General features: G+C 45.0%; 1 protein-coding gene across 3 annotated transcripts in view; it reads left to right on the top strand.

The window, feature by feature from the left end:
* BAHD1 (bromo adjacent homology domain containing 1) overlaps positions 1 to 23,509 on the top strand; it is a 161,276-nt gene that overhangs the window by 75,973 nt on the left and 61,794 nt on the right. Inside the window, exon 1 of one of the 3 annotated variants that reach the window (XM_073566718.1) lies at positions 15,841 to 16,046. The exons of the other annotated variants lie outside the window; for them this stretch is intronic. The gene's annotated coding sequence lies outside the window, so the exon portion shown is untranslated. Of the gene's footprint in view, positions 1 to 15,840; positions 16,047 to 23,509 lie in introns of those variants that run through there. 3 annotated transcript variants of the gene reach the window in all.

Raw genomic sequence — 23,509 nt, 5'->3', positions numbered from 1 at the left:
CAGAGAGACGTAGATCTGTGGATTTATTCTGATGGAATATAATAATGTTCATCCTTCGTAGTCGAAGATGACCATGGCTTCAGGGTTAGAAGAGAATTAATAGTTATGGGTCCGGAGGTGGCTGATAAGGCCAATCCGGGCCCTGAAGGTTCGCCCACATACTTGACATAAGGCAGTAGATGTGGTCAGTACACCAGATTTTGCTTGTGCCTTGCGGACAGCACGCTTTCTTTTTGCTTCCAAGTTTTTCCTATCTTCAGCTGCACGTGCTCCTGAGGTGATCCTGCCCCGCCAACCTGGATGATCCAGGGCAAGCTCTTCCCATTCATTGATGTTGATTTCCAGATTTTTTAGAGACACCTTAAAGCAGTCTTTATAGCGCTTCTTCTGCCCCCCAACTGCTCGCTTTCCTTGCCAGTTCTCTGTACAGCAGTTGTTTTGGTAGTCGGGTGTCAGGCATTCTGACCACATGTCCAGCCCACCTGGCTTGGACTTTCAGCAGGAGAGTGTAAACTCAATTACTGTGCAAATGCCACAAAGTATCTCTCCTACAACATGCAAAACAACACAGAGACACGCCTCAAAACTTCTGGAACAAGGTAATTTGGAGTGATGAGACCAAAATATAACTTTTTGGCCACAACCATAAATGATACATTTGGAGAGAAGTCAACAAGGCCTATGATGAAAGGAACACCAATCCTACTGTAAAGCACGGAGGTGGATCGCTGATGTTTTGGGGATGTGTGAGCTACAAAGGCACAGGAAACTTGGTCAAAGATGAAGGAAAGATGAATGTAGCATGTTATCAGCAAATACTGCAGGCAAATTTGCAATCATGAGCCCGGAAGTTTCGCATGGGATGTATTTGGACGTTCCAACATGACAACAATCCAAAACACAAGGCCAAGTCGACCTGTCATTGGCTACAGCAGAACAAAGTGAAGGTTCTGGAGTGGCCATCTCAGCCTCCTGACCTCAATATCATTGTGCCACTCTGGGGAGATCTCAAGCGCACAGTTCATGCTAGACAGCCCAGGAATTTAGAGGAACTGGTGACTTTTTGCTAAGAAGTGTGAGCAGCTTTACCATCTGAGAAAATGAAGACCCTCATCCACATCTACTACAAAAGACTTCAAGCTGTCATTGATGTTAGAGGGGGCAATACATGGTATTAGGAATTGGGGTTTGTAAACATTTGATCAGGTTTAACAATAAATGGCTTCACCCAACCACTAACCATGAGTGGAGAAAAAGTTTTGGTGTTATCATTCATATTCTCTTAAAAAAGAAAGCAAAAATTCTGCCAGGGTATGTAAACTTTTGAGCACAACTGTACATGCATTTATGTAATTACAAAAATATCCCCAAAAGGTGGACAACCCACATGATAGCATTGGTTTGAAAAGACCCCCTGAGGCAAAAATATTTTCTTTTAATACTGTGCGTGAATAAAAGTTACGTTTCTGGAGAATTGGCGAGGTATTGGAGTGTCCGGTGTTAGTCTAATGTGTATGGCGTCCTCTATATGCCGTGTACCAGTAGCAACCCATAGTCTATTATAAAAGGCCACCAGCTTACAATACCACTGTACTGCAGGATGCTGAGATCCCCAGAATAAAGGAGGGCTGTTTGCCGAGTATTAGAAATGCACACGGATAAGCCTTTTAAATATGGATGGCTTTAGTCTGCAATGTTTTTGCGAATTTGATGTCTGTTTGCTGTGTTTTGCCTTAAATTTTATTACAGGGACTCTCAAGACCCTTGGCAAAGGTTGAGAACTTTTGTATTTCGGATAAAGTATTGACCGATGCATTTTTATACATCTTTTATTGCAAATTTTTTTTATCCTTTATGCTGGATGCACCAGGACCCTTTAGTGTTGGCTGGAGAAATTAGGATGCCTGTAGGGGGCGTACATAGACATCATGGTGAAACCCCCCCCAAAATAATGTAGTGACATCATCTCGCCTGCTGCGCTGAGACGTCAGCGCTCGGATGGAAAGGAGAATGATGGAGAAGGGAGCTGATGGCTTCCTTTTCCATCATTACTTTTCCAAGATGCAGATACAGTTGAAAGTGTGATGCTGGGGCAGGGCTGGTGCTTGCAAAATGTGGGCGCTGTTATCTAGGACACTTGCACAGGGCATTAATATATTCTAGAGGGTTGTATTACCATCTAGAGGGCACACGATTGGCGCAGTAATAGGGACATATATGGCAGCAGAGTCTCAGTGTTGGGGTATCAGTAGGATGAGGAGGTTTTGGAGACTGGGGATAGTTACCCATTTGTAATTAGTGTTACCTGTTTAGAGGCCCACTCAGACTTTTCATCCCCTGGTGAACCAAAACCCTATGCCTCTGACAGGCGCCGTATACAAGCCACATCTGTGTGCATTCAGGCAACTAGCCCCTCCATGAATCGCTCAAAGTGTCGACAATATTTTAGGTCACTATAAACAGGAATTATGATAAAAATATAACTAAAAAAGCAACATCTACTCAAGTTTAGGCAAAGAGTGCACACTTATTGAAGTGTTGATTAGTACACCAAAAAAACAATCCTGGAAAAGGATCTGCAGTAACACACCAGCGGAGAAATACGTATGTGATCGACACGTAGCTAAAATCTGCAGCACGAGGATGAGATTTTCACAACGGATTTTACCTCTGCCATGTATCGGATAAAATCTGAAGAGGTGTGAAGAAGAAATGTCCTTTGTGCACGCACGTACCCTGGACTTACCAGACACGCCAAGAGTCGGGGTTGTAGGGTTTCTAACGGCTGTGGTCGTGTGCATAGACTGAAGATTGATTGCATCTTGTTATGACTGGGATTGGAGACTGGATGGAATATTTTTATTGCTGTAGTAAATAACAGAAAATCTGCTCATGTGCTGGGACTGCAGAGCGCATTTTGGAGGCCATCTTCAGGACGCTTATTGGTGTAGGGTTTGTCCGTCAGACGTAGAGAACAGGCGTCCTACTTGTTATCGGAGAGGTCATAGTTTTAGGATACGTTGGCTTCTCATTACTCCATGTATGGTGCAGTGATGGGAAACAGGACAGTCCTTAGGCAAGCTCAGCCTTTGCTATAAAACTTGGCACAGTAGATCATACTGTATATTGGGCCATAACGGGCCAGGAAAGACTTGGAGGCAGCACACCTCAACTGGCTCCTCTCGAACAACCTTGACCAAGCTTTGTGGTCCACCACATTGTGCATTTTGCACATTCTTTACTCTTTGTCAGGTCAAGATAGTTCAGCGTTAACCAGGAAACATGGTGGGACATGGTGATTTATAGGATCTCCATGGCTTTTATGTAGGATATGGACTGAAGCTGGGTGCTTTGGGTGACAAAACTATGGACACTTTGCGTAGCCCAGTACGTGACTCTTTATTATATGGCAAAGTTGGCTGTCTCTTACTGTTGCTTGTTTTTTTTTATGACAATCTGTGAATGTCTCTTCAATCTTGCTGGTAATTAGCTGATCACCAGAGATCCTCAAATGCGTAAATCCTTGAAAGAGGGATCTGCTATGGCTTTGGGACATCTGTGTACTTTTTTTCTCAAACTCTCCTATCCAGTATATCCTAAATTGAGCAGTTGGGCTTATGTTTAGGTCTAACTGCTCGACGTTTCAAACTGGACCTCACTAAATAATACTTGAGATGCTTTGCGTTTACTGCAGACGTCATCATTTGCAGCTTGTTTGTGAGTCTTACTGCCTTCTGTAGGTGAACAATATAATCAATTTGGTTCAGGTAAGGTTGTATTGGTGCCATACATCTCGATCTTATAAGACTTCCTCCACCACGTGTGACAGATGGTGTGGAGGTCTTCAGATCAGGAGCCCTTCCTCTCCTTCTTGATTGATACTGTTCGCTTGTTACAGATAAGAATTTTTAGATTTATAGTCTAATCTGGTATTTCTGTTCTTAATTGTCACCAATAGTTGGATTCTTGAGATAATTCCTCTGGATTTACATTCTTGAAGGCTTCTCCTGATTGAGAACTTTGACCATGATTTAGCCACCTTCTTTAGAATGTGAGTGACTTGGTTTGAATTTATGAGGATGTTCTGTGATTCTTCACTTCAGTAGTGTCTCAGTCTCTTCTACTTTTTTGGTGTTACTTAGTTTTCCTTCTATTCAAAAATCAAATAAGCAGAAACAAAAAGTCATGAAAGGTGAATCAGCTAAGGGAAAATGGAAGAGGAGAAGGGGTATTTTACAGACTTAATGGGATAACAAATCCCACGGATGGCTGTACTGTGAATAATCGAGAGAAGGGAGGTTCATGAGTATGGAAGAGTGAGCATATAGTGAGCGTCCTAGGTAGATATACTGAAAGGGAGACATGGAAGCCGTAAGGGTGACACTGAGCATATGCAGAGACTGTTCCTTTGTAGCTATGTTGATGAGATCAAATTTGGAGGAGCATACATGGTCATGGCCACAAGAGAGAGGCCATAAGACATCTGAAAATGGAAAATTGTACATGTGCGATATAGAGTGGTCGGGAATGATGGGAAGACAGAAACAGGAGAGATTTTGGAATGGAAGAGGTGGGATATAATGAAGGACAAGGTTCACCTTAGTTCATGACCAGATGACGGACAGGACATAGGTAATCGGCACACATTAGGCTGTGGACCATACTTGGAAAACATCTTGTCTGGGGGTAAGAAGGAAAGGGAAGCAAAGTAATGATTCTTCTGACCATACTGGATATAAGAAAGGCAGAAGATGGAAATCCAAGATGGTGATACATACTTCGTAGACAATAAATGATCAGATAAAAGTATTGCAATAATGGAAACTGTTTACTGAAACCTCATTAAGCTTGCATGTAATATTAACTAACAAGGAAAACATGTGGATCACTGTCACAATCAGCTATGCAACATCTATGGGCTGCTCGACCATCAGTTATGTAACGTCTATGTCAGGAACACCGCACTGCACTTGCTCACTGAGCCAGAGCGCGTGTCCTGAGTACAAAGACTGTGCACAAAGATACCTGCGGAGCGGGCAGCAGTGGTGACAATGCATGCTCCAGGACCTGAATCATGTGACTGCTGGGGCGTGGCCTAAGCTCCACGGAGCTAGGAGCTGCAGAGAAACTCCTAGAAAGGTAACTACAAGACAATGTTACCAAGGGGCATAGACAGAGACAGAAACCAGATCAAGTCCAGGTCAAAGCACGAGATAGCAATACAGTACCAAAGGATTAGACAGAATGGATAGTCAGGACGTAGCAATAGATCAGAAAACCAGAACGGGCATTAGACGGTACAATAGGGGTAAACTGTAACGGAGTAACGATAGCCAAGCCAGGAGGTCAGAACCAGAAAAGACAATGGTACCAAAATGAGAGAAGGAGTACAGAGTGAAGGAACAAGCCGGGTCATACACGGGAAGCAAACAAACAACGCAGAGTACACGCACACCAGGGGTCAGACACACCAGAACAGAAGTATAACTGACAGAGAATGCTAGTTTGGAGTGAGAGTAAATACCCCTCCCAGATCCAAAGAAAGGCCGGCAAAAGTTAACCCTGTGAGAACAGGACATTAACCATGTCCTAACCATGACAGTCTATTTGCAGTTTGGCTGTCAGCTACACTACCATTCAAAAGTTTAGGGTCACTTAGAAATTTCCTTATTTTTTAACCCCTTCATGACCCAGCCTATTTTGACCTTAATGACCTGGCCATTTTTTGCAATTCTGACCAGTGTCCCTTTATGAGGTAATAACTCAGGAATGCTTCAACGGATCCTAGCGATTCTGAGATTGTTTTTTTGTGACATATTGGGCTTCATGTTAGTGGTAAATTTAGATCGATAATTTTTGCGTTTATTTGTGAAAAAATCAGAAATTTGGTGAAAATTTTGAAAATTTCGCAATTTTCAAATTTTGAATTTTTATTCTGTTAAACTAGAGAGTTATGTGACACAAAATAGTTACTAAATAACATTTCCCACATGTCTACTTTACATCAGCACAATTTTGGAAGCAAAATATTTTTTTGTTAGGAAGTTATAAGGGTTAAAAGTTGACCAGTGATTTCTCATTTTTACAGCAAAATTTACAAAACCATTTTTTTTAGGGACCACCTCACATTTGAAGTCACTTTGAGGGGTCTATATGGCAGAAAATACCCAAAAGTGACACCATTCTAAAAACTGCACCCCTCAAGCTACTCAAAACTACATTCAAGAAGATTATTAACCCTTTAGGTGTTTCACAGGAACTAAAGCAACATGGAAGGAAAAAAGGGACATTTTAATTTTTCCAACAAAAATTTTCTTTCAGCATCAATTTTTTCATTTTCACATGGGCAACAGGATAAAATGGATCCTAAAATTTGTTGGGCAATTTCTCCTGAGTACACCGATACCTCATATGTGGTCATAAACCACTGTTTGGGTGCACGGCAGGGCCCGGAAGGGAAGGAGCGCCATTTGACTTTTTGAATGGAAAATTAGCTCCAATCGTTATCGGACACCATGTCGCGTTTGGAGAGACCCTGTGTGCCTAAACATTGGAGCTCCCCCACAATTGACACCATTTTGGAAACTAGACCCCTTAAGGAACTTATCTAGATGTGTAGTGAGCACTTTGAACCCCCAAGTGCTTCACAAAAGTTTATAACATAGAGCAGTGAAAATAAAAAATCATTTTTTTTTCCTCAAAAATGATTTTTTAGCACGCTATTTTTTATTTTCACAAGGGTAACAGGAGAAATTGGACCAAAAAAGTTGTTGTCCAGATTGTCCTGAGTATGCTGGTACCCCATATGTGGGGGGGGGGCACTGTTTGGGTGCACGGCAGGGCGCAGAAGGGAATGAGCGCCATTTGACTTTTTGAAATGAAAATTAGCTCCAATCGTTAGCGGACACCATGTCGTGTTTGGAGAGCCCCTGTGTGCCTAAACTTTGGAGCTCCCCCACAAATGACCCCATTTTGGAAACTAGACCCCCTAAGGAACTTATCTAGATGCATAGTGAGCACTTTGAACCCCCAGGTGATTCACAGAAGTTTATAATGCAGAGCAGTGAAAATAAAAAATCATTTTTTTCCCTCAAAAAAAATGAATTTTAGCACGCAATTTTTTTTTTCACAAGGGTAACAGGAGAAATTGGACCCCAAAAGTTGTTGTCCAGTTTGTCCTGAGTACGCTGATACCCCATATGTGGGGGATGACCACTGTATGGGCACACGTCAGGGCTCGGAAGGGAAGTAGTGACGTTTTGGTATGCAGACTTTGATGGAATGGTCTGCGGGCATCATGTTACATTTGCAGAGCCCCTGATGTACCTAAACTGTGGAAACCCCCCACAAGTGACCCCATTTTGGAAACTAGACCCCCCAAGGAACTTATCTAGATGTGTGGTGAGCACCTTGAACCCCGAAGTGCTTCACCTAAGATTGTAACGCAGAGCCATGAAAATAAAAAATCTTTTTTTTTCCTCAAAAAATGAATTTTTAGCTTGCAATTTTTTATTTTCACAAGGGTAACAGGAGAAATTGGACCCCAAAAGTTGTTGTCCAGTTTGTCCTGAGTACGCTGATACCCCATATGTGGGGAGGGACCATTGTTTGGGCACACGTCGGGGCTCGGAAGGGAAGTAGTGACGTTTTGAAATACCGACTTGATCGAATGGTCTGCGGGCATCATGTTACGTTTGCAGAGCCTCTGATGTGCCTAAACAGTGGAAACCCCCCACAAGTGACCCCATTTTGGAAACTAGACCCCCCAAGGAACTTATCTAGATGGGGGTTCAAGGTGCTCACCACACAAGTGCTTCACAGAAGTTTATAACGCAGAACCGTGAAAATAAAAATCTTTTTTTTCCTCAAAAAATGATTTTTTAGCCCGCAATTTTTTATTTTCACAAGGGTAACAGGAGAAATTGGACCCCAAAAGCTGTTGTCCAGTTTGTCCTGAGTACGCTGGTACCCCATATGTGGGGGGGAACCATTGTTTGGGCACACGTCAAGGCTCGGAATGGAAGTAGTGACGTTTTGAAATGCAGACTTTGATGGAATAGTCTGCGGTCGTCATTACGTTTGCAGAGCCCCTGATGTGCCTAAACAGTGGAAACCCCCCACAAGTGACCCCATTTTGGAAACTAGACCTTCCAAGGAACGTATGTAAGATGTGTTGTGAGCACTTTGAACCCCCAAGTGCTTCACAGAAGTTTATAATGCAGAGATGTGAAAATGAAAAAATCATTTTTTTCCACAAAAATAATTTTTTAGCCCGCAATTTTTTATTTTCCCAAGGGTAACACGAGAAATTAGTCCCCAAAAGTTGTTGTGCAATTATTCCTGAGTACGCTGATACCTCATTTGTTGGGGTAAACCACTGTTTGGGCACACATCAGGGCTTGGAAGGGAGGGAGCACCGTTTGACTTTTTGAACGCAAAATTGGCTGGAATCAATGGTTGCACCATGTCGCGTTTGGCGACCCCCTGATATGCCTAAACAGTGGAAACCCCTCAATTCTAACTCCAACCCTAACCCCAACACACCCCTAACCACAGCCCTAACCCTAACACATCCCTAACCACAAGCCTAACCCTAATTCCAACCCTAACCCTCTTTCCAACCCTAACCCTCTTTCCAACCCTAACCCTCTTTCCAATCCTAACCCTAACCCTCTTTCCAACCCTAACCCTCTTTCCAACCTTAACCCTAACCCTCTTTCCAACCCTAACCCTGACCCTCTTTCCAACCCTAACCCTAACCCTCTTTTCAACCCTAACCCTAACCCTCTTTTCAACCCTAACCCTCTTTTCAACCCTAACCCTAACCCTAATGGAAAAATAAAAATAAAAATATTTTCTTTATTTTATTAGTTGTGCCTACCTATGGGGGTGATAATCGGGGGGTTTATTTACTTCTTCTTTCATTTTGATCACTGTGAGAGTGATCAAAATGAAAGAATGGAATCTGCAGCCGGCAGATTCGGGCGGGCACACTGCGCATGCGCCCGCCATTTTCTAAGATGGCGGCGCCCATGAACCGGACCCGCCGGACACCGGGAGCGACAGGGGGACTTAGAAGGTGCCGGGGGGAGGTGAGAGGGGGTGAGGGGGTTATCGGATTCTGGCGGGGAGCAGAGGGAATGGGAGGGGGGCAGATGATGACAGCGGCGGCAGATCGCCGCTGTCATTCAGTTGCGGGGGGGCGATCGCCGGTGGGGGGGTGGAATCGGTGTCTCCAGCCATGTCCGATGCTACAGCAGCATCGGCCATGGCTGTATTGTAATATTTCATCATTTTTCATTGATGAAATATTACTATCGCTCTGATTGGCTGTTTCACTTTTAACAGCCAATCAGAGCGATCGTAGCCACGTGGGGGCGAAGCCACGCCCCCTGTGGTGAAGAACAAAGCCCCTTGTATCTGCGGGTCGGGTGACCTTTCAGTGACCTAGGTCACCCGACCCGCAGGGGGGCTTTAAAGTCATGACGCCACATAGGCGTCATGGGTCGTTCTGGCACGACTTTTCATGATGCCTACGTGGCGTCAAAGGTCGTGAAGGGGTTAAAGAAAAGCACATTTTTTTTCCAATGAAGCTAACATTACATGATTCAGAAATACACTATATACATTGCTAATGTGGCAAATGACTATTCTAGCTGCAAATGTTTGGTTTGTAGATGCAATATCTTCATTGGTGTATAGAGGCCCATTTCCAACAACCATCACTCCAGTGTTCTTATAGTACTTTGTGTTTGCTGTGTAAGAAGGCTAATGGATTGTTAGAATACCCTTGCAAACCCTTGTGCAAGTATGTTAGCACAGCTGAAAACAGTTTGGCTGATTAGGGAAGCTATAAACCTGACCTTCCTTTGAGCTAGTTGAGAATCTGGAGCACTACATTTGTTGGTTCCATTAAACTCTCAAAATGGCCAGAAAAAAAGAACTTTCATGTGAAACTCAACAGTCTATTCTTGTTCTTAGAAATAAAGGCTATTCCATGCGAGAAGTTGCCAAGAAACTGAGGATTTCCTACAACGGTGTGTACTATTCCCTTCAGAGGAGAGCACAAACAGGCTCTAACCAGAGTAGAAAGAGAAGTTTGAGAATTCGACGCCTCACAGGTCCTCATCTGGCAGCTTCATTAAATAGTACACGCAAAACGCCAGTGTCAGCGTTTACAGTGAAGAGGCGACTCCGGGATGCTGGCCTTCAGGGCAGAGTGGCAAAGAAAAAGCCATATCTGAGACTGGCTAATAAAAGGAAAAGATTAATATGGGCAAAAGAACACAGACATTGGACAGAGGAAGATTTGAAAAAAGAGTTACGGACAGACGAATCCAAGTTTGAGGTGTTTGTATCACACAGAAGATCATTTGTGAGACGCAGAAGAACTGAAAAGATGCTGGAAGAGTGCCTGACGCCGTCTGTCAAGCATGGTGGAGGTAATGTGATGTGGTCTGGGGTTGCTTTGGTGCTGGTAAAGTGGGAGATTTGTACAAAGTGAAAGGGATTTTGAATAAGGAAGGCTATCACTCCATTTTGCAATGCCTTGCCATACCCTGTGGACAGCGCTTGATTGGAGCAAATTTCATCCAGCAACAGGACAATGACCCAAAGCACACCTCCAAATTATGCAAGAACTCTTTAGGGAAGAAGCAGGCAGATGGTATTCTATCTGTAATGGAGTGGCCAGTGCAGTCACCAGATCGCAACCCTATTGAGCTGTTGTGGGAGTAGCTTGACCTTATGGTACGCAAAAAGTGCCCATCAAGCCAAAACAACTTGTGGGAGGGGCTTCTGGAAGCATGGGGTGAAATTTCTCCAGATTACCTCAGCAAATTAACTGCTAGAATGCCAAAGTTCTGCAATGCTGTAATTGCGGCAAAGGGAGTATTCTTTGACGAAAGCAAAGTTTGAAGGAGAAAATTATTATTTAAATTCATTTGGCAACGCATTTGATTAATAAAAGTATGAGTTTTCATGGAAAACGCAAACTTGTCTAGATGACAACAAACTTTTGAACGGTAGTGTATGTAATGTCTATGTGCAGCTCGGCCGTCAGGTATGCAACGTCTATGGGCAGCTTGGCCGTCAGCTGTGTAACGTCTATGGGCAGCTCGGACATCAGGCATGTAACGTCTATGGGCAGCTCAGCCATCAGCTATGTAATATCTATGTGCATCTTGGCCGTCAGGCATGTAATGTCTATGGGCAGCTTGGCTGTCCGCTATGTAACGTCTATGGGCAGCTCGGCCATCAGCTATGTAATATCTATGGGCAGCTTGGCCGTCAGCTAGGTAACGTCTATGGGCAGCTCGGCTGTCAGCTATGTAATGTCTATGGGCAGCTTGGACGTTAGCTATGTAACATTTATGGGCAGCTCGGCCTTCAGCTATGTAGCGTCTATTGGCAGCTCGGCTGTCAGCTAAGTAACGCTTATGGGCAGCTTGGCCATCACGTAGGTAAAGTCTATGGGCAGCTCGTTCGCCAGCCATGTTATGTCTATGGGCAGCTCGGCCGTCAGCTGTATAACGTCTAAAGGCAGCTCGGATGTCAGCTATTTAAGTCTATGGGCAACTCAACCATCACTTTAGGTAACGTCTATGGGCAGCTCGATTGTCAGCTATGTAACCTCTATGGACCGCTCGGCCTTGAGCTATGTAACGTCTATGGGCAGCTCGGCCGTCAGCTATGTAATATATATGGGCAGCTCGGTCGTCAGCTATGTAACCTCTATGGGCAGCTCGGCCGTCAGCTATGTAACGTCTATGGGCAGCTCGGCCATCAGCTATGTGTCGTCTATGGGCAGCTCGGCCGTCTGGTAATATCTATAGGCAGCTTGGCTGTCAGCTATGTAACATCTTTGGGCAGCTCGGCAGTCAGCTATGTAACGTCTATGGGCAGTTCGGCCGACAGCTATGTAATGTCTATGGGCAGCTCTGCCATCAGCTATGTGATGTCTATGGGCAGCTCGGATGTTAGCTATGTAACATTTATGGGCAGCTCGGCCTTCAGCAATGTAATGTCTATGGACGGCTTGGTCGTCAGCTATGTAACCTCTATGGACAGCTCGGCCGTCAGCAATGTAATGACTATGGGCATCTCGGCCGTCAGCTATGTAACATCTATGGGCAGCTCGGCCAACAGCCATGTAACGTCTATGGGCAGCTCGGCCGTCAGCTATGTAAAGTCTATGGGCAGCTCTGCCGTCAGCTATGTAATGTCGATGGGCAGCTCGGATGTCAGCTATTTAAATCTATTGGCAGCTCGGCCGTCAGCTAATGTAACGTCTGTGAGCAGCTCGGCCGTCAGCTATGTAATGTCTATGGGCAGCTCGGCTGTCAGCTATGTAACATCTATGGGCATCTCGGCTGTCAGCTATGCAACGTCTATGGACAGCTTGGCCATCAGCTATGTAATATCTATGAGCAGCTCGGCCGTCAGCTATGTAACCTCTATAGACAGCTCAGACGTCAGCAATGTAACGTCTATGGGCAGCTCGGCTGTCAGCTATGTAATGTCTATGGGCAGCTTGGCTGTCAGCTATATAACATCTATGGGCAGCTCAGCCATCAGCTATGTAATTTCTATGGGCAGCTCGGACATCTGGTATGTAACATTTATGGGCAGCTCGGCCTTCAGCTATGTAACGTCTATGGGCAGCTCGGCCGTCACGTAGGTAACGTCTATGCAGCTCGGTCGTCAGCCATGTTATGTCTATTGGCAGCTTGGCCGTCAGCTATGTAAAGTCTATAGGCAGTTCGGATGTCAGCTATTTAAGTCTATGGGCAGCTCGGCCGTCAGATATGTAATGACTATGGAAAGCTCGGTCGTCACCTATGTGACGACTATGTGAAGCTCGGGCGTCAGCTATGTAACGTCTATGGGCAGCTCGGCCGTCAGCTATGTAATGTCTATGGGCAGCTCGGCTGTCAGCTATGTAATATCTATGAGCAGCTCGGCCGTCAGCTATGTAACCTCTATAGACAGCTCAGACGTCAGCAATGTAACGTCTATGGGCAGCTCGGCTGTCAGCTATGTAATGTCTATGGGCAGCTTGGCTGTCAGCTATATAACATCTATGGGCAGCTCAGCCATCAGCTATGTAATTTCTATGGGCAGCTCGGACATCTGGTATGTAACATTTATGGGCAGCTCGGCCTTCAGCTATGTAACGTCTATGGGCAGCTCGGCCGTCACGTAGGTAACGTCTATGCAGCTCGGTCGTCAGCCATGTTATGTCTATTGGCAGCTTGGCCGTCAGCTATGTAAAGTCTATAGGCAGTTCGGATGTCAGCTATTTAAGTCTATGGGCAGCTCGGCCGTCAGATATGTAACGACTATGGAAAGCTCGGTCGTCACCTATGTGACGACTATGTGAAGCTCGGGCGTCAGCTATGTAACGTCTATGGGCAGCTCGGCCGTCAGCTATGTAATGTCTATGGGCAGCTAGGCTGTCAGCTATGTAATGTCTATGGGCAGCTTGGCCGTTAGCTATGTGATATTGAGGCCCTCCTCAAAATATTCTACAATTCTGATTAGAGATCTCAGGAGCCATTCCTGGGAAACAGATGACCTATTCTGGACTTCAAGTGTTTCTTGCCTTTTAATATCAGTCAGATGGAGCCTACTGCCTATTATCTGGATGATAACACTCAGAACAGAAAGTGTTTACTAAAATATCTTGAATTAACATTTTTTAAGTGGGTGGAGCTATATCATTGACAGTGTGGGACCGCCATGGGGACTCAGATCGCCCCAAGTTATACAAATCTATACATGAAGAAACTTGTGTCCTTGTACAGTATGGGCAGACAATGTTGTCTTTTCCATAAACAAAGTTTGACGTATGGAAAAGTTTTAATACTATAGGTTAGGACCGTCCTGAATAAGATCACCTTGACTTGGTGGAATGGCTTTTAAGTTTATCAAAATTATGTTAAAGTACTTCCTGTTATTTTTATGCACTATTGTTTTTTTACTTACAGCAGGGTATTTGTTCATTTTGCATTTTCCCGGTTTAGTGACCAGTGTGAACATGTGCCTACACACTGCATACATACCAACTTATATTCCAGTTAATTTCTTTAGGTTTTTGTTATGGAGTTATCATAGTTGCAAAATGACACGTGTCCATTACAAGGTAAACCGTAGATGGGACATGATAAAGTAATGGGTATCTGTATCACCCCAAGGTGTGCTCCGCCCTGAAACAGCTAATCTTCCTTCCTGACCCAATTGTTGATCCTCTGGAGCGAACATTCGGAAAATAACTTAACACATTTACTTAAAATTACGTTATTTTCCTCTAAATTTGCATTTAAGCCTTTTTTGAAAAACCATTGACGATATATTGATGATTGTCTTCTAGCTTGAATTAAGTGAATAAAAACCGCTCAAAATTAGTAGTTATCTACTAATCTCCCTTTGTGATCAGCGCGGTCCAGCCATGGGACCCCACAATTCTGTGACCACTTTGTAATCAGTGGAGTCCGGCCATGGGACCCCACAATTCTGTGACCACTTTGTAATCAGTGGAGTCCGGCCATGGGACCCCACAATTCTGTGACCACTTTGTAATCAGTGGAGTCCGGCCAATGCCATGGGACCCCACAATTCTGTGACCACTTTGTAATCAGTGGAGTCCGGCCATGGGACCCCACAATTCTGTGACCACTTTGTAATCAGTGGAGTCCGGCCATGGGACCCCACAATTCTGTGACCACTTTGTAATCAGTGGAGTCCGGCCATGGGACCCCACAATTCTGTGACCACTTTGTAATCAGTGGAGTCCGGCCATGGGACCCCACAATTCTGTGACGACTTTGTAATCAGTGGAGTCCGGCCATGGGACCCCACAATTCTGTGACCACTTTGTAATCAGTGGAGTCCGGCCATGGGACCCCACAATTCTGTGACCACTTTGTAATCAGTGGAGTCCGGCCATGGGACCCCACAATTCTGTGACGACTTTGTAATCAGTGGAGTCCGGCCATGGGACCCCACAATTCTGTGACCACTTTGTAATCAGTGGAGTCCGGCCATGGGACCCCACAATTCTGTGACCACTTTGTAATCAGTGGAGTCCGGCCATGGGACCCCACAATTCTGTGACGACTTTGTAATCAGTGGAGTCCGGCCATGGGACCCCACAATTCTGTGACCACTTTGTAATCAGTGGAGTCCGGCCATGGGGGGCCACAGTCCTGTGACATTTTTGTGATCAGTGGGGTACGGCCATGGAGACCACACAGTCCTGTGACCACTTTGCGATCAGTGGGGTACGGCCATGGAGACCACACAGTCCTGTGACTGGGACCCTGGGGACAGAATGCAGGCTCCAGCCATTCTCTAGGTCTAGGAGACATTCGGCTAGCGTCGGCCCCCCCGTGAGCCCCAGTTATCCTGTGGCTACAGGTGTAAACAGCCGCCTTATGACGACTTTTGGAGCCTATTACTATTTGCCCGCTTTTTATCACACAGGTGACAACTGCGCAGTCACCGCTCGTCCCTGACGTCACCGTAGGCGATGCCCGAGAGCCGCCTCACGGCTCAGCGCGGCACCATTGCTGTACATCAACGGGTCAGCGTCCTATGTCGCACTGGTCAGCGGGTATCAGTGTGAACTCCCCATCTCTTGGGCGTGTGAGGCAGAGCCCCAGCCCTGCCTGTGATTGGTGCGTTATCGCTACCAACTCCCCTCCTCATTGGTCCATTTACAATCATCAATATGTCATTGGGTCTGGGGAACGTTTCTCATCTCTCATTGGTCAGTCGCATCAGTCCCGTTCTCCTCTTATTGGCGGGCAGGTTGAGACGAGCGCTCGCCCTTCATTGGTCAGAGCATCACGGGGCTCAACCATTGGCCGCAGGGGGCGTAGCAGGAAGAGACAGATACAGTCAGTGTAAGCTGCGGCGTAGCGGATCCCGGAGGTTTGGAGCCCTCCCTCTGCTGTCACCCGGAGCCCCTCCCACCATCGGCTCAGCTCGTCACCGCGGACACCCGCCCCCTCCGGAGCAGCGCCGTGTGGAGTCCCGGGTGACAGGTAAGCGTGTGACAGTGACGTGGGCGGGAATGAGGTGACAACACGAGGGACACGGGGACGGCGGGTGGATGGTGGTGACAGCGGCAGGTGTCACCCCGGGGGCGATGCTGGGGATGTACGGCCGTGTGTGATGTGCGGACCTGCGTCATGTACCTGACATCTGCTCAACTTCAGCCCTGCGATTACATGATGGGGGCTGTAGTCGTACGGGGATGGTGGGAGTGCGGGATGAGGTAGTCAGGGGCAGCTTCATATACTGGGGGCGTAGTACCCCATAATCCGGCATCTGATGGGCTGTATACAGGGGGCAGTACCCCCATAATCCGGCATCTGATGGGTGGTATACAGGGGGCAGTACCCCATAATCCGACATCTGATGGGTGGTATACAGGGGGCAGTACCCCATAATCCGACATCTGATGGGTGGTATACAGGGGGCAGTACCCCATAATCCGACATCTGATGGGCTGTATACAGGGGGCAGTACCCCCATAATCCGGCATCTGATGGGCTGTATACAGGGGGCAGTACCCCCATAATCCGGCATCTGATGGGTGGTATACAGGGGGCAGTACCCCATAATCCGACATCTGATGGGTGGTATACAGGGGGCAGTACCCCATAATCCGGCATCTGATGGGCTGTATACAGGGGGCAGTACCCCCATAATCCGGCATCTGATGGGTGGTATACAGGGGGCAGTACCCCATAATCCGACATCTGATGGGTGGTATACAGGGGGCAGTACCCCATAATCCGACATCTGATGGGTGGTATACAGGGGGCAGTACCCCATAATCCGACATCTGATGGGCTGTATACAGGGGGCAGTACCCCCATAATCCGGCATCTGATGGGTGGTATACAGGGGGCAGTACCCCATAATCCGACATCTGATGGGTGGTATACAGGGGGCATTACCCCCATAATCCGACATCTGATGGGTGGTATACAGGGGGCATTACCCCCATAATCCGACATCTGATGGGCTGTATACAGGGGGCAGTACCCCATAATCCGACATCTGATGGGTGGTATACAGGGGGCAGTACCCCATAATCCGACATCTGATGGGTGGTATACAGGGGGCAGTACCCCATAATCCGACATCTGATGGGTGGTATACAGGGGGCAGTACCCCATAATCCGACATCTGATGGGCTGTATACAGGGGGCAGTACCCCCATAATCCGGCATCTGATGGGTGGTATACAGGGGGCAGTACCCCATAATCCGACATCTGATGGGTGGTATACAGGGGGCAGTACCCCATAATCCGACATCTGATGGGTGGTATACAGGGGGCAGTACCCCCATAATCCGACATCTGATGGGTGGTATACAGGGGGCAGTACCCCCATAATCCGGCATCTGATGGGCTGTATACAGGGGGCAGTACCCCATAATCCGACATCTGATGGGCTGTATACAGGGGGCAGTACCCCCATAATCCGGCATCTGATGGGTGGTATACAGGGGGCAGTACCCCCATAATCCGACATCTGATGGGTGGTATACAGTGGGCATTACCCCATAATCCGGCATCTGATGGGTGGTATACAGTGGGCATTACCCCCATAATCCGGCATCTGATGGGTGGTATACAGTGGGCATTACCCCCATAATCCGGCATCTGATGGGTGGTATACAGTGGGCATTACCCCCATAATCCGGCATCTGATGGGTGGTATACAGTGGGCAATACCCCCATAATCCGGCATCTGATGGACTGTATACACTGGGCAGTACCCAATAATCTGGCATCTGATGGACTGTATACATAGGACGGTGCTGCCATATTCCCACATCTGATTGACTGACTGTATACATAGCCCATAGTACCCCATAATCTGACATCTGATGAGTGGTATACACTGGGCAGTGCCCCAATAAACTGCCATCTGATGGACTCTATACAGGGGGCAGTACCCCTATAATCTGGCATCTGATGGGCTGTATACAGGGGGCATTACCCCATAATCCGCTATCTGATGGGTGGTATACACTGGGCAGTGCCCCCATAATCTGCCATCTGATGGCTATATACAGGGGCAGTACCCCCATAATCTGGCATCTGATGGACTGTTACAGGGGGCAGTAGCCATATAATCTGGCATCTGATGGATGTTATACATAGAGCATATTGCTGATCCTCTCCTTAGAGGAATTGTCTATTTTCTGACCACCTTCCCCCTTACTCCTTATTAGGATTCAGTTTGGCTTTTTCTGCTGGAGCCCAGCCTCTGTATTAAGATGAATAATCGCTGGGTCGGTAGACTAGTCAGAGTAGCTCCTAATCGGCGATGTATTCTGTAGTGACGGTGGAGATCAGGGGGGGGCTTCCTATTATCCTGACCAGAGCACCCACTCTATGCCCCCAGGAGCTGATCACTCGGTTCCCACTCTCTGGTGCTTCTCCTTGGGGAGGCTCAGGGACAGGTGGCAGCGGTTATTTGCATACTGATTGTGCTACTTCCCATCCTGCAGGAAGTTCCTCTAATTCTAGGGATGTGCTGTAGTACCAGTCTCTCCGGGGTTACATGGCTCCTGTCACCACGCGCAATGCTTGTACAACTCCTACTGGCATGACATTCCTCAGCAGAAAGCTTATGAGATATAAATTGGGGGGCTACATGTGACTCTTCTCTCGCCCCCCCTTACCATTAACTCCCCTGAGCCTAGTTGCCAGATCCCCATTTCCTGGATGAGAAAAATTGAAAAGTAATCCTGGGGGATATGGGTATCCATGGCACAGTCATATACTGCTTGGGGCATCAATAGAATTAAAGGGAAATCCTATTATGTCATTGTCCTCTTCCCCGGCCTCTTGGTCCTCGTATATACTGATGAGTTGCTACGTCGTCCTTACATGTGAGCGGATGTTCTTGTCATTGTGTCTATTTTATTATTATTTTCAGTTATTTTATTTTTATTTACTATATATATATATATATATATATATATATATATATATATATATATATATATATATTTTGTATTACTATTTCTAATTATATATTTTTTAGTACTATTTTTATATTTTTTTTCATAATGTTTGCTATTAATATATTTGTATTGCTATTTTTATGTAATAATTTGTAGTTTTTTTTGTCATAAAATTGTTATATTTTTCCTTTTTTGTCCTTCTAGTATGTTATTAATATTATGTTGTTATGATTATGCTACTGTAGTTAGTGTTTTTATCATTTCCACGTCTCCAAACCCTGCGGTCATTAATGTCCCATTGCTCAGTCGCTACGTACCATACATGTAGATATTCCAGCTGATCAGATTGTGTGCATCCTTCACATGTGCATGGGGCTGAGGATCTCCTATGCTTTGCCTTGTCCTATAAGTAAGCGGTCCACTAATGTGGTAGAGGGGCCACTGAGCTCCTTGTACTGCAGGGTTGGGGTGTGCCTGGTCTGTATCTATGTATTTACTTTATAAGCTTCTATGGCAATATTTAAAGGGGTTGTCAGCTGATGTCCTGCTATAAAGCAGCTGCATGTCTATGTTGTTCCCTGTGCCACCTTATGGCCAGAGCTGTGTGTGAAGGGGGCTGGCTGATTTGTTTGAGTAGCAAAGTCAGCCCCCTTCTCGGTAGGGAAAGAGGTGCATCCCCCGTTCTAAGACGAACATGTCTTAGGCTGTGTGCACACACTGCGGATTAGGTGCGGATTTTGTAAAACCCGCAGGTGAAACCACAGGTCAAAATACCTGCGGATTGCTCTGCGGTTTTTAATCTCCTCAATAATGGAGGAGATGGCAAACCGCAGGGGAATCCGCAGAAATAATTGACATGTCAATTCTTTCTGCGGATTGAAAACCGCAGATAATCCGCACGGAAAATTCCGCACCGTCTGCACTGCGGTTTTTGATTCCCATAGAAAATCATTGTACTGTACACCGCAGCATAAACTGCTGCGGGTCCGCAGCGGCCAAAACCGCAAAATCCGCAGCGTGTGCACACAGCCTTAGACACGAGAGCGCCCTGCTTTACCTGCCACATAGCGACTTTGTGATGAAGACCCGGTACAGGGTTGGAGTGTAAAATGTGTCGCTCCCTTTCCTGCAACTTTATTTCCAAATCCATGTCTGCTTATTGCCTGCACGTGCAAATAAAAATGTTTGCATCATTGAATTAAGAGTGTGTTCCAAAATTCCTATCTACAACCAATGTATAGAAAGTAGGGCTCTGGCCAGCCCCCTCCATATACTGGTAATATGCCAAGACTGGAAACTCAGACCCAAGCCAGAAGGTGGATCTGCTGGGACCAGTGGGTCCAGATTTGATTGTGGCCATATAGACTTTTTCATGTCATCTGAGCTGCTTTGATTCTTCCTGGCTGGGACTTGTTGTCCGCTCGTGTTACCGAATAAGCACAATTAAATCCATATATATATAATCGGCTTAGAAAATGGTTTCTGGAGAGAAAGACCTGAACATAGCATCTTATCTGGCTGTGGATGTCATGCTCCATAGAAATCCAAGATCTCCGTCTCTGTAGCCTCCCGGGCATGCTGGGAGTTGTAGTGTTATTCTGACATCTGGAAAGCCGAGGGTCGGAGACCACTGTGTAACTGTTTTGTGACATCATTGCCATGTGATGGGTCAGCAGGTGCTGCTGACATAACTCACACAGTTGGGGTACATTCACTTGGGGGCATAAATGCCGACGGTGCAGGAATCTGAGGGCGGCACTTGAATTTGCTGCTGGGCGTGCAGCCGATCCGCCCAAGGATCAGCCCCAATGTCACGTCAGACATCTATAGCAATATTCTTATTTCCACGTTACTTGCCAAAATCTCCCAGAATGGGTGGTGCAAAACTGCATCCACAAGCGTGGGGCCATGTGCGATAATGAGGCTGTCACTGGGCCCCTCAGTGATCGCTACGATCACACCATAACGGATCGCCGATGCATTGGACGCAGAACTAGACTTATAAGGCTATTTATTTCTTTTACTCATTTACTTATGTGTGTGCCTGAGATTTCTGAAATCTTATACACCTTGCTGGTACTGTAAAACGCAGCTTAAAATTTGCATAAAAAACTCAGCAAAAAAAACCGCAACGTGTAAACATAGCATACATTACTGTGTGCACAAAACATACCGCCGGCAATTACTACACAACCGGATAAACTGGCGACGATGTTGGCTGGAATTTCAATAAATGGTTACAGTAATATTATTTGTAATTATATTAAATTTAATATTTGTAATATTAAATACTACAGTATGAAATGTTTATAATTTGTATTCTATTAAATGAGAAATTAGAATATTTATATTACATTTATTAAAAAATATTTTTTATATTACCTTGAATGCATAATAGTTATGATTGATCAATTATATTTATTTTATTTCAGTTACATTATTATATATATTTATATTTTTATATATTAAATGTTATAAAAAAAATTGAATTCTATTTGCATTACGTGTTCAACTATTGCACTTATATTATATTTATAAAATGGATATTTAGTTTTTGTATAAAATGTTAGATTATTCAATTATATTACAGTAAATATTTCATTATTAATTTGTAATATAGAATTCTATATTAAAAAAATTGAATTATTTTATTTATATTAAATATTGATATTACATGTTAATAAAAAAAAAATATATATATTAAATTAGATTTTTTTTGTGATTAGATATTATGACATTATTAAATGTAACCGGCTCCAATTCTATAGATGCACATATAGGAAAGTTCCCGTAGTCTGCCATTGCCAGAAGCCAATGAGTGCTGGGTTATTGAGTATGGAAAGTTTGTTTCTAAAAAGGATTGAGGAAAAACGCTACAGAATAAACGGATGTCTCAAAACTATTAGATTGTCAGAATTCCCAGATTACTGGATGCCAGATTATTGGAAGTTCACTGACTTTTTCTATAAAGGCTCCATTTTTAGTGCCATTTTCTGCAGTTTGCGGCCACAGATATATATATATGCATTTTCTTTTTTTCGGTCTTTAGCTTTTCCGCTGGGTTTATATGGGGTGTCCGTGTTTTTGTAGGAAATTGGCGATTCTTTTGACCTCTGAAGCTGAGCTGGATAGAGGGGAGAGGAGCTGCGACGTAATGTGCGCAGTGTTGTTTTCTGCTCCCATGATTCGCACGTTAGTGCAGAACATTAGTGGTGTTAGTAAAGCTGCCATAATGTAAAAGCTGATAAGATCCAGTGACACGGTGCAAACAAGAGAGGCTTCCACTTCTGCTTATTTGTCTCCGAGGTGCTTGTAACACGAGTCTGTCGCCTCATTTATTAGCATTACTTCGGTGCGCCAGTATGCTGGAGCATGCCAGATGATGGGGATATGCACAGCTGAGACAGACTGAAAATATGTGTGTAGCAAACAGGCAGACCTTCAGCCCTGGCAGGAGCAATGCATACTGAGAAATGAGGAAGAGGAGGTTCCAACTCCTATAGTGCTGGCAGGAAAAAAAAGACCTACAGTTCTTCAATTCTGGCATGAGCAGTGATTATGGGAAACGAGGAAAAGGATGTTCCAACTCCTATAGTGCTGGCACAAAAAAAAGTTGCTGAGTATAAGGATAGGGACATGGATGGATATATGTGTTGAAATATGCCACACTAAGAAGAATGTTGTGGAATTTTGGAAATCACAGTATCCATAGGCAGAACTCTAGTTCTGGCATGAGCAATGTATACTGGAAAATGGAAGCTTCAACTCCTATAGTCCTGGCAATAAAAAAAAGAGTTGCAGTGAATAAGGATTGGGGAAGTGCAATGCATAATAGGAAATGAGGAAAATAAAGTTCCAACTCCTAGAGTGCTGGCAAAAATGAAGAAAAAAAATATATAATATAATTTTTACTTTCTCCATCTAATACATTTAGGAATTGTTTCAATCCTTATACTCTGCAACTTTTTTTTTTTTTCTTCTGCCAGCACTGTAGGAGTTGGAACTTTCTTTTCCTCATTTCTCAGTATGCTTTGCTCCTGCCAAAATTAAAGGTCTGCCTACGGATCCTTTGATTTCCATAATTCCACAACTTTCTTTTTAGTGTGGCAATTTCAATATGTAAATGTATATATCCATCTATCCAATGCGTTTAGGAATTGTCCCAATCCTTATACTCTGCAACAACTTTTTTTTTTTTTTTTCTGCCAGCACTATAGGAGTTGGAACTTCCTTTTCCTAATTTCCCATTATGCATCGCTCATGCCAGAATTGAACAACTGTAGGCCTTCATGTATTGAAATTGCCACACTAAGAAGAACGTTGTGGAAGCATGGAAATCACCGGATCCGTAGGCAGGTTACTAATATGCAAATTCCTTCAGAATTGGGTATAAGCGCCACATAAATCCCAACCTAGTACCAGACAATGGCAGGGCATGTCCTAGCTATAATGCCTGGCTGGGCCAACCCCAACTAGCCGATTCTTCTAGAAATAGAAATGTGCCCCCCCGATTCCTT

Source organism: Dendrobates tinctorius, unplaced genomic scaffold (assembly GCF_039654945.1).
Source record: "Dendrobates tinctorius isolate UK_male_01 unplaced genomic scaffold, ASM3965494v1 ptg000019l, whole genome shotgun sequence".
Classification (NCBI taxonomy): Eukaryota; Metazoa; Chordata; class Amphibia; order Anura; family Dendrobatidae; genus Dendrobates; species Dendrobates tinctorius.
This window is presented reverse-complemented; position numbering and strand designations above follow the sequence as displayed.